The 17,045-nt window shown below is 42.1% G+C and overlaps 1 non-coding gene across 1 annotated transcript; it reads left to right on the plus strand.

Annotated features, from left to right (window-relative positions):
- Positions 1–6,633: 6,633 nt before the first annotated feature.
- Positions 6,634–6,715, plus strand: trnas-uga (transfer RNA serine (anticodon UGA)). Its single transcript has one exon. It is a non-coding gene; the product is annotated as a tRNA-Ser (tRNA).
- The last annotated feature ends 10,330 nt before the right edge of the window (positions 6,716–17,045 follow it).

The raw sequence follows: 17,045 nt of genomic DNA on the forward strand, positions 1-17,045 counted from the left end.
ACGCGTACACTCGAGCTAACCATTTGCTCTGATATCCAAAATTAAGCACAATGTCCGGACGCCTGCAATTTCAATGGCAATGCCACCAGCTCAGCTGCAGCTTGTCATGCTGACAAATATCGTCTGGAGAAACGTACATTCGACGATCGCTCACTGTGCTTCTGTAAATTCACATATCTTTGGAGTCAGGGTTTTGTGCTGCTTATAAACTGCTGCGAATTAAATGCTAAATGCATTTGAATTGTAATCTAACAGTGGGATTCTTTCTGCTCCCGAAGGCCGCAGTTGCTTTAGAGTGAGCAACAGCGCAGAACTCAATTGCACGTTTTCCTCAAAGACTCATGTTGCTTATGCAATCTTCGTTTGACAGCATAATTAGCAAGTTGTCACGCCTTCCTGCAGCGTTTGTCAGCGACAGATCAGCTGCTAAGATGACTGCTTCAGATAGCATGCTACATCCTACATTTGAAAATGGAAAAGGTGCAACGTTTTCAGGCTGAACGCTCTCTCACTATTTTGTCTGGCGCGTCAGAGGCTGGGAGCTGATCTTATGGAGGTTTCGCAATCATGAGGGGCATGAATCGGATAAGTAGATAAGTTCCTTTCGCTCAGGTGGGGCAGTACAGCACGACAGGGTATACATCTGTTGTGGGCGGGTGAGAAATCACGACATTGGCGTAATTTGCACCACGCTCTAACTTCTAACCATTTTTACACAATCATATCACTGGGGGTGGGTAAACTGAAGTCTACTCCAGTACTGGCAGACTTAGAGTTTGTCCCATGCAGTGACGGTGTGTGTGACAAAGATATGGAGGGTGTGTAAGATGTAGTGTGGGAGGATGTATGAAAAACATGGGGAGGTTGTGTGAGACTACAACAGGGATGATGTATGTGACCAGACAGGCAGCGTATGTGTGACAAAAACAGGCACTATGTCCTCAAATATGAGAGAGTTTTTAGATAATTTATTTATGTTCGGACTTGCCATTGAATGTTTTGATGGACAGTTTGCATGTCCAGCTGCTATATTATTTGTTTCTAGAAATGTTAGCCTGAAATAAATTAAGTATGATCCCTCAGCACTGATCCTCCGACAGCACCCACTCTCCCAACACTGAACGGGCGCCGATGGCACTTACTCTGCACTGGACCTGTGACAGTACCCTCTCTCTCAGTCCTGACCCCACCAACAGTGCCTGCTCCTTCAACACTAACCCTCTGAATGTGCCCACTCCCTTAGAATTTATCCTATTACAGTAACCGATCCTTCAGCAATAACCATCTGAGAGTTTCTGCATTCTCAGTTCTGATGCTCTGACACCGTCATCTCTCACAGCACTGAATCTCCAAAAGCGCCTGCCCTTTCAGCACTCACCTTTTGCACTGGAAAGAGAAAGCGCCGTTCTGGCCCTCTGACAATGCATGCTTTCTTGGCTCCCGTTTAGAGCCTGGTTCTGGTGTGCTATTTTACTCACTTGCACAGTGTTCAGAAGTTTCGAAGCAACCAAAGATATCATCTGTGAATTGCTGCGCCAAATGATAATAGCAGTCTCCTGCGAGTGAGCGAAACAGAGGGAGGTGAACAGAAAAACTATTTGTCCCTACCAACTTTGATAAATCCTGCCTCATCCTCAACACAAGTCCATAACCTGCGGCCAGACGACCTTTTATTAACAGTCACAGGCCACATTGGATTTGTTACTAGGTAATGGATTGGCCCGGTGTTAGATGTGAAGGTAGGTGAACAATTCAGTGATCGTGAACACAGTTCTGTATGTTTACTTAAGCAATAGAAAGGGATAGTTATGTACTGCAGGGAAAGATGTATATCTGAGGGAAAGGCAATTAGGATGACATTTGGCAAGATTTAGTTTGCACTAGATGTGGAAAGAAACGGACGGTATGAGCACAATTGAAATGTGGAGCTTATTAAAGGAACTGACATTGCATGTACTTGATGAATATGTGCCTGTCAGTTATGAAGGAAGTTGTCGAGCGAAGCAGCCGTGGTTTACTAAAGAACTTAAAGCTCATGTCAAGAGAAAGTAGGAGGTTTATGTTAGGATTTGACTTGAATGCTCAGTTAGGGCGATTGAGAGTTACAAGTTAGTGAGCAACGAGTTGTACAGAGAGTCCAGAAGAGACAGGAGAGGACATGAGAAGTCGCTTGCGGATAGAATCTTAGAAAACCCTAAGGCTTTAGACATGTATATGAGGAATCAAAGAACGACGAGAGTAAGATGAGGACTAGTCAAAAATAGGAGTGATGAATTGTGTGTGGAGTCAGAGGAGGTAGGAAGGCTCCAAACGAACATTTTTCGTTCGTATTCATATTGGTTTCAGACAACGGTGTAGAGGAGAATCTGAGATACATGCTACTAGACTGGATGGAAATGTGGTTTACAAGGAGGATTTGTTAACAATTCTGGAAAGTGCGAAAATAAGTATGCCCCCTCGGTCAGCTGGGATCTATCCAAGGATTTCCTGGGAAGCCAAGGGAGAGATTGCAGAGCCTTTGCCTTTGATCTTTATTTCCATATTGTCTACAGGAATAACATTCGAAGATTGGAGATAGCAAAAGTTGTTCCCTTGTTGAAGAAGGGTCATACAGATGACCCAAGTAATCATGACCAGTGAGCCTTACCTTTCTTGTAGGATAGAATATGGAACAGAGTATGAGAGATAGGATGTATAATCATTCAGCCAGCAACAACTTGATTTCAGAGGGTCAACATGGTTTCGTGAGTTTTTCGAGAAGATGACCAAGCATGTGGATGAGGGTAGGGGACTTGACGTGGTGTACATGACGTCTGTAAAGCCTTTGATAAGATTCCACATGTCAGGCTGTTGGAGAAAATGCAGACCCATGGGATTGACGATGATTTAGCAGTTTGGATTAGAAACTGGCTTTCTGTGAGAAGGCAGCAAGTGGTGGCTAATGAAAAATATTTACCCTGGAATCCGGTAACGAGTGGTGTGGCACAAAGATCTGTTTTGGGACCAAAGTTGTTTGTCATTTTCATAAATGACTAAGACGCAGGCATAGGGTGAATGGGTTAGTAAGCTTGCAGATAACAGTAAAGGTGGTGGAGTAGTGAGTAGCGTGGAAAAATGTTGCAGGTTGCACGGGAGCTGGGATAATTTGCAAAATTGGTCTTAGAGGTGGCAAATAAAGTTCAATGCAGCCAAACGTGACGTGATTCCCTTTGGGAACAATAACAGGAAGGCAGAATACTGAGTTAATGGAAAGATTCTTAGCAATGTGGATGCGCAGAGTAACGTTGGAGTCCATGTACGTCGTTTCCAGCCAGGTTGTTTTCTTTTTTTTTGATTACTTACCGTGTGGAAACAAGCCGTGCGGCCCAGCAAGTATAAACTGACCCTCCGAGGCGGGACCCACCTAGACCCATTTTTCTACACTGACCCCTTTACCTAACCTGCACATTTTTTGGATTGTGAGGGGAAAACAGAGTAACAGGCAGAAACCCACACAGACAGTTGCTTGTAGGAAGAATTGAACCTGGGTGGTTGTGGTAGCGATGCAGCTGAACTAACCACTGTGCTACTGCGAATGAGTACGTCAGCGTCGGTTTTATTGGTAGAGGATTGAGTTCCTGGGCATTATACAAAACACTTGTGTGGCTCCACTTAGAATATTTTGAACTGCCTGGTCGCCCCATTCCAGGAAGAATGTGGAAGCATTGGAAAAGTTGCTGATGAGATTTAACAAGATATTGTCTGTTCTAGATGAATAGTCTTATCAGGAAAATCTGAGAGACTTGGATCTATTTTCATTGAAAAGAAGTCTGAGAGCGGATTTGATACAGAGTTGCAAGGTTTATGAAGATGTGCAGCTCAGGTTGAGGTTTAGGGTGCAGGTCTGCTCGCTGCGCTGTTGTTTTGAATCAAATCTACAGCTCAGCGATCAAAACTAGTCCAGGGAGTTATAAGAGGATTAGATAGGGTAGACTGTGGAAGCATTTTTCTGAGGAAGTTGTACGAGTGGTCATAACTACAAATTGAGGTTTTATAGGTTTAAGCCGGATGTCAGAGGCAGGTACTTTGCTCAGTGAGTACTAACGGTGTTGAATGCCCTGCCTGTTAATGCCGTTAACTCAGCTAAATTATGGAGATTAAAACAATCCTTGGATAAACACATGGATGATGCTGGGATAATATTGGGGGATGAGTTCAGATTAGTTCACAGGTCGGCGCAACATCGAAAGCCAAAGAGCCTGTGCTGCATTGTATTGTTTCATTGTTCTATGTTCTAAAGCAAAATCTCCACATCGGGAGCTCGAAACCCATGGCATCAATTAGGATTTCACCAGTTTCCACATTTCCCCTCCCTCCACCTGACCTCACTTCAAAACTTCCAGCCCAGCACCGACCTTCTGACCGATCCCATCCGTCCCATTTCCTTCCAACCCATGTGCATCACCCTCCCCTGCAAACTATCAACTTTACAACCACCTCCGTGCACTTATTGCTTGCCCACCCACTCAACCTGTCACTAACCATTTCCAGATTCCACTGTCCTCATTGCAAAATGTCTTCCCCCCTATTGTGTATCGTCAGTAAAACTGGGCACATTTCATTCTGCCAATTGCATCAAGTCATTAAGGCAGATATAAATCGTTGAAACCCTATGACTCACCATTCCAGCACTTTACTAATTACATTTTTACAACTTGAAAATATGCAATAATGCAGATTCTGTTTCTTGCATTAAATAAACAACAGACAATCCTGGCCTTTTTTTTTAACATTTCACCGTGAACTCCGACCTTGAACTATGGCTTTTGATAAGGTCTCTTATGGAATGCGAGCAAATATTTGATCAGCTCTGCTCGAAATATTATCAAAGGATTCTGACAAATTTGTCAAGTGTGTTATCCATTCAACAAATGATGTTGACTCAGTTTGACTCCAATCAACTTTTCTCAACGTCCTGCAATTTCTTTCTTCACAATTGTCTCTCGCAGTTTCCAAATGACAGATAAGATATTGGAACATATGGAAGCCATTCATCCCATCAGGTCTGCTCAACCTTTTAATGAGGTCATGTCTGATTTGGTTCATTCTTAACGGCACTTGTCCACCTTATCCCCACTCTTCTTGATCCCCAAACTGACTAATTGTGCGGCCGTCTCAGCCTTGATTATACTCAGCCTTGACAGCCCTTCATTGTAAAGAATTCTGCAGATTTGCTACTCTCTGAAAGACAGAATGTCCTCCTCATCTGTGTCTTAAACGATTAACAGTTCCCTTGAGAGTAGGCTCTATATACTCTCCGCAAATTTCGTTTTTCATTAAATATCTTTAGCCGCAGTCCTCTGGAAACTGACACTGATCGTTGTCAAAATTTCCTCCAGAACATCAACCCACCCATCCGCACTGCGCCCTCCGACATCATTATAAACAGACCATGAAAATCTCCAGTTAAACTTCTTTGTTCCAAAGAGAAGAATCCCAACCTCAGTAATTTATCGACAAAAGGGGTTTGCTCATCGCTGGACATAATGCAAGCGGAGGATTGCGAAGAGGTTTTGGGAAAATATGGCCAGTTGGCAGGTTAAAAAAAAACAAGGAAAAATAACAATAAACGCATGTCCGCAGCTTTCGAATCTCTTTGGGAAGCGAAACCACAGGTGAATGAAGATGGAATATCCAACTTAACACAGCCAGTCTTTCAGAGGCCGCGACGTTGATTGTGTTGTTCTCTCGACATCAACCAATCTGAGACATTGAAAGGATTTTCATTCCTGCGCGTCAGGAGTTCAAACCTCGCCACGGCTACGAGACCACCAGAAGACTGGGGTGCAAATAAGTTTGAAAAAATACTCGAAGAGAGCAGGACTCCTGTTGTAGAAACGTTGGTTGCTGTGACATGGATGTGTTTCCAGCGGGTACAGGATTCACTGCAGTGTATGTCCCAGGATTTATTTTGCAAAAGAAAAACTGATACAGGACATCAATCACTTCGTGAAGGACGGGCTGAAGTTTGAATTCGTGAAAAGCCTGTTTTTGGATCGTGCAATGAGTAAGTTAACCCGTCTCAGTTGCGTAATGGGTCAACACTTTCATCCATTAACCGAACGGTTGGTGTTCTGGGACGTTCCAGGGTCGGATCTCTCACTGCTCATACTTCATTGGCTTTCTTTCCTGCACAGCTCCGGGTTTTTAATGTGGTCAGGAAAATGTTCCACAAACAGGAATCTTATCCAGAATCGCAAAGGAATTTCTGTCGTTTTAATGGCTAATGCAAAGGATTGTGGATGTTGGGAATCTGAAAAAAAAGAAAATTCTGTGGAATGTCAACAGGTTTGTCAGTACTACTGGGAGAAAACGGAGTTCTGATTACGTTCTGAAAAAGTTTTGAAACGTTGAATCGCCTTTTCCCAACCCAGATCCGGTTCAACCTGCTGAGTATTTTTCTGTATTTTCCGCCGTCGTTTAAGCTGGTTATAGATCCCACCTATCGGGGTGAAACACCCAGACGCATTTTGTCCCGACATTTCATCGATTTGAAAGCTGTGGGTTTTGAATTCAAATAACCAAACAATGATACACTACAGCTAAGCTCCCCAGGGACAGAGACCTGCAAATGAGAACCCAGTCCGTCCATTTGTAGTTGTGGCCGAGTGGTTAAGGCGATGGACTTGAAATCCATTGGGGCATTCCCACGCAGGTTCGAATCCTGTCAACTACGGAGAATTTGGGTAGCGTTTGGCGACTCAGGTCATGAATGGTGCAAATCTCCAGTTCACTCAATGAACTGCACAGTTATACACTCGTTTTGCCAAATTTGTTTAGACTCGTTACGACACAGCGTAAACCCTCCAGCTTACAATAAAACCAGTATCATAAAAACGATTTATGCTGTACAGGAATCTGCAACAATTCTATTGGCCAAGAACTACACGAAGTAAAAATTCAGCACTTCATTTCTTAAGTAAAAGAGAGATAAATTAACAGACCAATGTATTTATATTACACATTTTGATGTTCCATTCGATAATGCTATTCAGATAAAACTCCCAGTTAAGGTTTACAGAACAGCACTTCTTTATCCAAACTAAGCAGCTGTAGGTTCGTGTCTTCGGATCTTCCTGTCTCTTCTTTGTCCCTGTGTCAAAGATTTTGTGTCAAAGATCACGGATCGAAAAGTTATTTTCCAGATATATATTTTTTCAAGAAGATTGTTACATGCAAGGTCTTGGCAGTCCTCCTCTCAACAGTTCAATGTCCCCCGTCTCATACCCCAGAGCATCTGATTGGATCCCTGTTTTTTTTAAAAGACTTTCAAGAGACTCAATTAAAATTTGAATTGAAATTTATATATTTTCTGATTAAAATTTAAACTGAGTGGCCAAACTCGAGCTATTTATGTCTCCAGGCAATGAACTAATAGAATTTTTCGACCCAGGATTACGTTGTTGTCTTATTGGGAACACTTGTTTCTGTGTCTAGTTGTTCTGCTGCTTTTAAATCTCTTAAACGTGCACTAATATGTTTAAAACACCGCGCCTCTATAGGAAACAATGAACCATCATAATGAAGATATGTTTTCATTTTAATTTTTAAATATTTTACCCGAACATATCGATAAATTTTATACACTTTCGACTTTGTTTTTTCCTATATATACATATAAAACATGAAATAAAGACAATCCCATCTGAACACCATCAGTTGAACCTGCGATAACGCGTCTGTGATTTCATTCTACTGACCCACAACATGTACGATTTTTAAAGTGAACGTCTCTTCCATAAGAAGCCAACGGGATAGTCTCATATTATTACATATATACAACGTTTTAGCGGATTGTGGTCTGTGTACATAACCTCTCCGATCCATTGTTCATGGCACATACATTAAATTTGTAACGCCAGTACCAAACTCAATAGTTTTTTTTCGATTGTGCAGCATTTCTTCTGATAGATGTTGATTTTCTATGAAAAGTTATCAACTGGCAGTTCTTCCCCATGCTCATTTTTCCCGTTGGAGTACACCTCCAACTCTAACGTCACGACCATCGATGGCTACTTAAAAGTTTTTTAGACGTTTGGCGTAGGTAATACTGGTTTAGTGGTTAATATCGACTTCAAATGGTCAATTGCCACGTGGCATGTTACTGTCAACTGAAAAGTAGTGTTCTTCTTCAGCAAATCGGTTTACGATGCCACTACACTAGTATAGTTTGGAACAGACTTCTGATAGAGTCCGCTGAGTCTGAAGAATTAAAGAAACTCTTTCTTCGATGTTGATCATGGCAATTCCTCAGAAGTCTTCGTCCTCATGTTCCGGAGGGTGCTCAACCTGCCATGACCGATGTTACATCCCAAGAACATCACCTTTGCCTTCGTGAATTCTGTTTTATTTATGTCTGTCATCAGTTTTGCTTCTCGTGGTGGTTCAAAGATCTCTGCCAACAGACCCTTGTGATCATTCCTTGAATTGTTAAGGATCACTCCATCGCCTAAATAGATTACACAATTTGTCAACCCGGCCATAAATCTGTACAAGTGTCTTTGGGTGTGGCGAGCTTGTTCTTCATTCAAAAGTGCATCACTTTAAACTGATATAGCCTATATGGAGTTACAAGCGCAGAGATTTGTTCACCAACTTTGACAACGGTACCTGCCAGTAGCCACGCATTATGCCCGAATTGGTGATGTAACTGGCTTGTCCGACTTTCTGGATGCAGTCCTCCAATCTAGAAATTGGATATAAGTTCGATTTTGTAACGGCGTTGACCGTTCCATAATCCGCACAAAATTCAACACAAATCATCTGGTTTGGTAACTAAGACAATCAGCGAACTCCACGCGCTCTGGCTTGGTTCAATGATGTTCTCGTCAAGCATGGTGTTCACCTGCATCTTGTCCTGTCAGCTTTTGAGACGATTAAGTCGAGAGGGATACTGCTTTATCGCAGCAGAATTCCCTACATCTACTTCGTGTTCAATTGCTTTCGTCCTCCCCATGTGATTCTTGCATGTGCCCTGACTCTGTAGGAATAAAAAATCTTTCAACACTTTTCTATGCTCCTGAGACAGACAGCTTTCTAATCCATCCCAATCCTCAAGGACTTCATCATTTTAGAATCTGTTTTGAGGTCCATCAAAATTCAAAGCAACTGAATTCGATTCCTCACTCTGCTGGGCAGTAACGAACAACTCTTCCTCCAGTTCTTCCTTTGTTGTGTAATACGTTTTCAACATGTTCACATGACATACCCAATACAGTTTTATTTTCTATCTGACATCTTTGCTAAATAGTTCAACTGACTCAACTTTTTCACAGGGACCACTAAACCTAACTTTAAAGGGATCACCTATGATTGGTAACAGTACTGACAAGTTATCCCCTTGGGAAAACCTCTGAGTCCCAGATTTTTATCTGCCACCTGCGTAATCCTACGCTGTGCCACCTTTGGGTGTTGTTTTGCTGAATCACCGACAAATTTAGTCTCTCCCTCAATTCCATTACATGATTTAATTGTGTGATCTTCGACTTTGACCCTGTCATTTGTTTCTTTAATTAACTCCAAAGGGCAATCACTTCATGTGCGAATATGAACTTAAAAGGAATTGACGAAGTGGATTCGTTTGGAACATTCTAAATGGCAAACAATCCGAATGGGATATCATTTCCCAATGATTCGGGTAATCTTGATAGTATGCTCTCTTCATGGTCTTCAAGGTCTTAAGCCATCTTTCTAAAGCTCCCAAGGATTCAGGAAGATATGCACTCGATTTAAAGTGTTGTATCTCAGCTATCAATAACCTCCTTATACAGTCGAGCAGTCAAATTTGACCCTTAGTCCAATTGAATCTGACTAGTTAGGTCTTAGCGTGTGAAGCAAGCTACTAACTCCTCTACCAGAATTGTGGCCTTGATACTCCGGGAAGGAATTGCCGTTGGAAATATGGATAGCACATCCATTGTCGTCAACAAGCACTGGTTATGACATTTAGTTCTTGGGAGGGGATGCACGCAATCAATTATAATCCAACTGAAAGATTCTCCAACTGCGGCAATTGGCAACAAAGGCGCGTTTTTATTGCCGCCTGAGGCTTACCTGCCATTTGACATATGTGACACTGTCAGAACAAGAAAACCACATCCCGTGTGCATTCCAGGCCAATAGAAATGTTTAGTATTTAGCTTGCGTGTGTCGTAACCCTCGGTCACCCCTTATAGGTAGTTCATGTGCTACGCATAACACTTCCTCTCTATGTGGTAGCTGCAACACAGTCTTGTGTACTTCGGCCCACTACACGAATCATATCAAGTAGTGTATCAGCTGACCTCAACTCAACTCCTTCATCTTTCTGTTTACTTGTCACTTGGTGATGTGACTATTGAGAGTGGGATCTGTTTAACACACAGTCTGGGAAAATAGAAAAAATATTTCTGTTTTAACTCCTCAGTTTCTTCGTCTTCCTTGGGTTTCTCCACAATAAGGGGAGTCACTTCCAAATTGGATCTTGCCAAATCATTTCCAAGCACAAACTGAATTCATGGAACTGACACTCTGTCTATCACGCCCAGCGTAAATTTCCCCGGCATAAATTGGCGCTGCAACCTGATCTTACATAAGGGAACGCTAAATGTCTGCCCATATATCCCACAAATTACGACACTCATGGGAAACAGATATGAAAGGGTACATATTCGCCCATCTCTTACTACCAGCGACTGGTTAGATCCTGTCACTCTCAAAATTATAGCTTCTTGTTCTTCTCCCCTGTTCTTTCTGAGTAAACGTTACCACAGCGGCAGATTCTTTGTAGAGATCAGGTAATAACTGCATAACCAGCCCCTGCCGAGGCTGCACATCCGTCTGCAGCTTCTCAGCTCTTCTTGCAGTCTCATGTATTACCTATATTAATGCCACCAGTTTAGCTTATTTAAACACTTCTATTTTCCACAACACCTTTAATTAACGACAAGTACTGTGTATTTTCGTATTCAACTTTGCCAGAATGGAAACAGCTGAGGCCTTTCACCTCCTTTCCACTCTCTTGGACTTTTTTTTCCTGCTCTCATATCTTCCAAGTGCACCCGGTTCTTGGTTTAGTAATGCAGAATCTCCCCTTCTGCCAATTTCGAACCTTCACAGGACGAATATCTGTTCAAAAGCTTGTCTTATGCACCAGCATGTACTCATCTACTAATTCTGCTCCCCTTCTGACTTTCTGAAATCTTTTTTTCTTCCACGTGAATTCTTGCAATCTCTAAAAGTGTGTTTTTGAACTCCTCCAGCAGAATTATCTCTCTAATACCCTGAAATATCCTCTCCTTATCCAAATAAGAATCCATCCATCAAGAGTGTTGTGTTTATTTCTTTTTAACTCAACATAAGTCTGACCAGTGTTTCAGAAACGCTCTCGATTTACTTCTGGTACCAGTTCAGAAGCACTGAAAGTAGCCTATTTTAATCATTCATAATCTTTTCACACCTCACGTAATATCATACCAAATCCCTTCCTCGCTCTGACTTCGAGTTTAGTCTGAACTCGCATTACCCATAAATCTTCGGACTATTCCATCTGCCTAGCCATGTTTTTCCTTGAAATGAAGAAGGCTTCAACATCATCCTCATCAAAATGTTGTGGAGTTGTGACACATTTACATATATCACTAATTTCTCTTTTAATTTCCATCCTGTTAACTTGACTTTGCTGACAAATTCGCAACTTCTCAAGTTCAAATTTTCTCTTTCCTTCTCTCTCTTCTCTATTCCTTTCTTATCTCCCTTTGCTCATCGAAGGAATTTCTCTCTCTTTTTCCTCCCTCTCTATCTCCCTTCTCTCTGTTTCTCTGTCTCTCTCCTTCTCGTCTCTCACTTTTCTCATTCTTCTCCCCCCTTTCTTTCTTTCTCCCTCTCGCTTTCCTCTCTCTCGCTTTGTTTATCTTCTCACTCCATTTTCCTCGAGACTAACTTAATTTTTTCTACCTCAACTGCACTAAGTTGTTTTTCCGTCACAGCTTAGTGTTTGTGTAACTCCTTCAACTATTTTATTTTGTCCGTGGTTAATCCCAAATCTAACTTATTTGCTAATACTAAAAGTATGGCATTTTCTTTCATTCTAAACTTTCTTGGCAAATTTGAGAAACATCTTCAAATCTCAGAACGTCTGTTGCAATTTTAAGACATTTCTCTCTCTTATATTTAATCAACCACAAGTCTCCAAATATAATCGCTTTGTCTCACTTGCGTTTTATTTAAAGATCTAGTATACTAATCTGGAAGTGTTTCAATTTGCTGGGAATTTTCGTTTCCCAAAATCTATTCAAAGTTGTCCAAACAGGTTCAAATCCAGGACGATCTCCAAGATTGTTAGGACACAAGGTAAATACTCCTGTGAAATTTTAAACCAGCAACACAGAAAATAATTATCCCTTGCAGGAATCTAAAATTTCGAGTGGCTGAGGGCTACTTAAAGTAAAAATTGACAACGCCATTTCTGAAAATATAGCAGAGAATATTTAACGAAACACTATTGACAATTTCTTTCTCTAAACTATCTTTTAACTTCCCTTCGATAATACGAGTCCGATACATTCCCCACTAAGATCGACAAACAACACTTCTCATCTTAAAAACGAGCAGCAGTAGGTTCTTATCTTCGGAGCTTCCAATGTCTTCTTTTCCCTTTGTTTGCAATTTTTGCGTCACCAATTACTGAACCAAAAGTTACTTTTAAGAGATATTTCTCAGCAGTCTGCTAAATGCTGGATCTTAGCAGTTCTCTTCTGAACTGTTCAATTTTTCCGGTCTTATACCCAAGAGCATCTGATTGTTTCATTGGCTTTTAACATTGTCAATAAAATCAAATCAAACTTGTTTGGAATTAATTTTTTTCAGGGTATATTTTAAACTGGTTGGCCGAATGCAAATTTGTTTTTCATTTCCAGGCAATGATATAATTGAGTTCTTCAACCCAGTGTTACGTTGTGGCGTTTTGAGAACACTTCGTTCTGTGTCCGGTGGTTCTGCTACTATTAAGTCTCTGAAAGGTGCACCGATATCTTCATAAGACCAATGAGCCAAGTGTTGGTAAATGAGTCGAGAACAGTGAGCAAATAGGCCTAAAGACATTCTCTGTGCTGGAGAAATCTGTGATCCACTGCGGTGAGCTCCTATGCTGAAGTGCAAGGACAGCGTCTGCAAAATATACCCGAGGCATGAAGAAGTGGATTCGACTACCCCCTGATCTTTCTGTCAGACAGGATATCCATTGGAATGTTCGGACTGGGTTTACAGTGCACATTCCTTGAATTAGTTCCTTGGGGAATCAGGAAGATAAAATCCTGATCATAGACCAGTTGAGTGCAATTCCCTCGCTTCTCAATAACCAACGTGTTATATAACCCTGGTCCTTCCTTCACATACTGCCTGCGTTTGTGTAAAACAGATCTTTGTCCTCGCAGCCTGGCACTCAGAGGGAGATGCACGTGCGACGGGACAAAACTAGAAAGAGACGCGACATGGAAGTGTGTCATCTGTCAATTGTTTAGCCTGATGATTTGTTTTTGCCGACTGCTATCCTATCATATTGGGTTTGGGTTTGTGGGTTTTTTGGAATTTGCAAGTTACACATGAGTACCGTGTGTGACTATTTAAGCGCACTGTCCATGTTCACTTCAACGGTTCACATTGTCTGGAGAAGTGTCTGGAATTCCACCTAAAGCTGCCTTTTTCCGAGAAACTCACGGACGTGAAAGACAAGGAATTGGTAGAACCTGAAGACGTCTTCCCCTCTGGAAGTAGGTTTGCCTACTTCCAGAAACTCAACCGGTGCTACAAATCTTCTCAAACCTCTGCCCCTGTTGGGATTGTGCCTGTGTGACTCCCTCTGTGGGTGAAAAACTGGATCGATTCATCAATGGTATTTCAACACAGTGAGACCATGTCAAACCTCTCTCCATTTGTTGTGTCATTTAAGATCACAGGGATAATCCCATTTACACTTGACCTGGAGATATCAGAACACGCAAAAGTATGGGGCAAATGGAAACAGGGACTAGAATACAAGGATAAGTATGAACAAAACAGCATAGAGGGCTGAATGAACAATTGTCACGTTGTCACAAATAATGTAGGACAGGGAGAAACTGGTCTGTAGCGAAAATGATCAGAACTGAAATGTCATAAGCAGTGTAGGTTTGCTCACTGAGCTGAAAGTTTGAGATCCAGACGTATCATTACGTGGCTAGGTAACATCATCAGTGGAACCTCTAAGTGTAGCGAAACTGTTGTCTCCTTGCTTTCTATTTATACATTTGTCCTGGATGGGGTTCGTGAGGTTTGTGGTGATGTCATTTCCTTTTCGTTTTCTGAGCGGGTGATAGATGATATCTAGATATATGTATTTGTTTATGACGTTGTGGATGGAGTGCCAGGAGGAAGAAACCGAGAGCAACCGACGTCACAGTCGAAAGAATGTACAACGGAGAACTACAAACTTGCGGATACAGAAAAACGACAAACACTGTCCAAATACTTAACTGCACCAGCAACCATCCCAACACACACAAACGAAGCTTGTCAGAACACTATTCCAACGAGCCACCATACACTGCAGCACAGGCGATCTTCGGAAAACAGAGGAGAACCACCTATACAACGTATTCAAGAAGAACAGACACTCAAAAAGTACAGTCCGCAGATTCCTCGAGAACAAACCACGGCAAGCAGACCAAACACAGCCAGAAACACTAACCACCTTACCATCCATCAAAGAAGTTTCAGAAATGACAGCCAGACTTAAGACCCCTCAGAATCCTAGTAGCAAACAAACCCACCAACACTCTCAAATAAAAACTAACAAACTTAAAAGACCAAGTACAACTCATGGACAAAACCAACATCATCGACAAAATTCCATGCAAGGACTGCCACAAAGACAACGTAGGACAAACAGGAAGAAGGTTAGCCGCCAGGATACACGAACACCAGCTATCCACAAAAAGACACGACCCTCTCTCCATCGTAGCTCTGCACATGGGTGAAAGAAAAACATTTCGCCTGGGACAACACATCTATCCTGGTACAGGCTAAGCAAAGATATGCCAGAGAATTCCTAGAGGCTTGGTACTCCAAACACAACGCCATAAACAAACACGTAGATCTAGATACCATCTGTCAACCACTCGGAAAACGAACAGGAAGTGACATCACTACACACCTCAGGAACTCCATCCAGGACAAACATATAAATAGAAAGCTGGAGACAACAGCTTCGCTTCACTGCGAGGTCGCCACTGATGATGTTACGTAGCCAGGTAATGAAACGTCTGGATCTCAAACCTACATCTCAGTGAACAAACCTACACCCGATACCTCAACCTGAGCTACAAACCTTACAACAGCAGTGTAATTGATGAAAGGGACGACAGGGTCTGTTGTTTTCTGTGGTTCTCTATTGTTTCTGATTCAGTGCTCCCAGCGCTCCGGCTCGAGTTCGATTTCCAGTCGAGGAATGGGAAATTTCCTGTGCTCGTTTGTCGTAGTGGCAGCATTCCTAAAGCAGGAAATGATGTATGTGGCTGAGAAGTGGTCATGTTTTGTCAAAAACACGATTCAGGTTAACATAAGACAAAGAGCTGCGGATGCTGGAAATGTGACACAAAAACATGGAATGCTGGAGAAACTCAGCGCCTGGCAGGATCCATGGAGCAAAGTAGAGCTAGTGTTTCAGATCGACAGAAGCAGGTTCGTTCGGTATTTCAACATTGTAATGCAGGAAAATTTTCAGTATTATGTGTGGGATCATCATATTTATCATACTTCTCATTAGTTGACAAACGTCACTTTTACAAATTTAAAAGGTTTGTTTTGGCGGTAATGCTGCTTCCGTTTCCATGAGCTGGTGACAAGCTGTGCTTTAATGGTTACCTTTTTCTTTTCCTTTCTGTCACTTAGCAGCCATGTCAAGTGGACAATTGACCCTTTCAGTGTCTTCCACAATGTGAGTTTCCATTTGTCTTTCTATGTCTGTTCATTGTCACCTTCTTTCACAGTCTCTGTCCAAATCCCTCATTTCCCATTTCTGGTCTTTGGAAACTCTGAGTGCAGAAGACAGTGTGAAAGTGCAGCTGATGAGGCAATTCCTCCTCCCGCTGGGTGGACTGTGGAGAACTGGGCTCACATTCTCTCGATAATATATCTGTCACTTAGGCCTGAGGCCTTCGACATGTTTCCTTGTAAATTCCAAATACAATTCATAATATTTTGCTTTTGGTGTAAAATTAATGAACAGTTACAGCAGAGAATGATCAGCGTGGGATATCCGCAGTGATTCCTGCCTCACCTCGTTCTTCCCAACAAACTGAGAATGAAGGACGGAGAATAAACGAGGAGGTGAAACAAAAGTGCTTCTAGAACCGAGGTAAGAAACTCCAAATAGAATTAGCAGAACAAAACAATGAGGTGTCAAAGAGGTCCTTACTCGACGTGATTGTTCGGTGTTCGAGATGGGGAAACTATCCAGCCTGAGGCACCTTCATGACTCTTGTTGCTGACTGAATCAGAAAGAAGAGGTTTCACGAGACCTCCACTTGTCTCACTTTGCTGTCCCCACCTCCTCCCCTGACCAGGTTTACATTTTCCTGCTCTTCTATGAGGTAAATGATACAACGTCATTTCGTGTCTATCACTTTCTCAGTTCCAGTTCCAACATGGCTTCGATTTCAGAACACGTGTGAAGGTTAGACTGCAATTCCATTCATTCCTGTTGCGAAATGACTGAGTCGCTAACATGCGAACTGCACCAAAGCATGATTCAGGATTTCTGATGTTGGTTCATTCGTCTTGAAAAACAGCAGACAAAATCAAAATGAGGCCATTCAGAGACTATCTTGGGATTCATTTGACAAAGAGGCGACATCAACAATCCGTGGTGCACTGTGACACCAGCAAATAAATGTTACTTTGTTTTCAAACCGGGTTGCGTTCGCATTGAAAACAAACGCGGTACTATTGTTACAGAAAGGGTGAGGGGACGGAAACTGCACTCCTTATCA

The sequence above is a fragment of the Hemiscyllium ocellatum genome, unplaced genomic scaffold (genome assembly GCF_020745735.1).
Source record: "Hemiscyllium ocellatum isolate sHemOce1 unplaced genomic scaffold, sHemOce1.pat.X.cur. scaffold_356_pat_ctg1, whole genome shotgun sequence".
NCBI lineage: Eukaryota > Metazoa > Chordata > Chondrichthyes > Orectolobiformes > Hemiscylliidae > Hemiscyllium > Hemiscyllium ocellatum.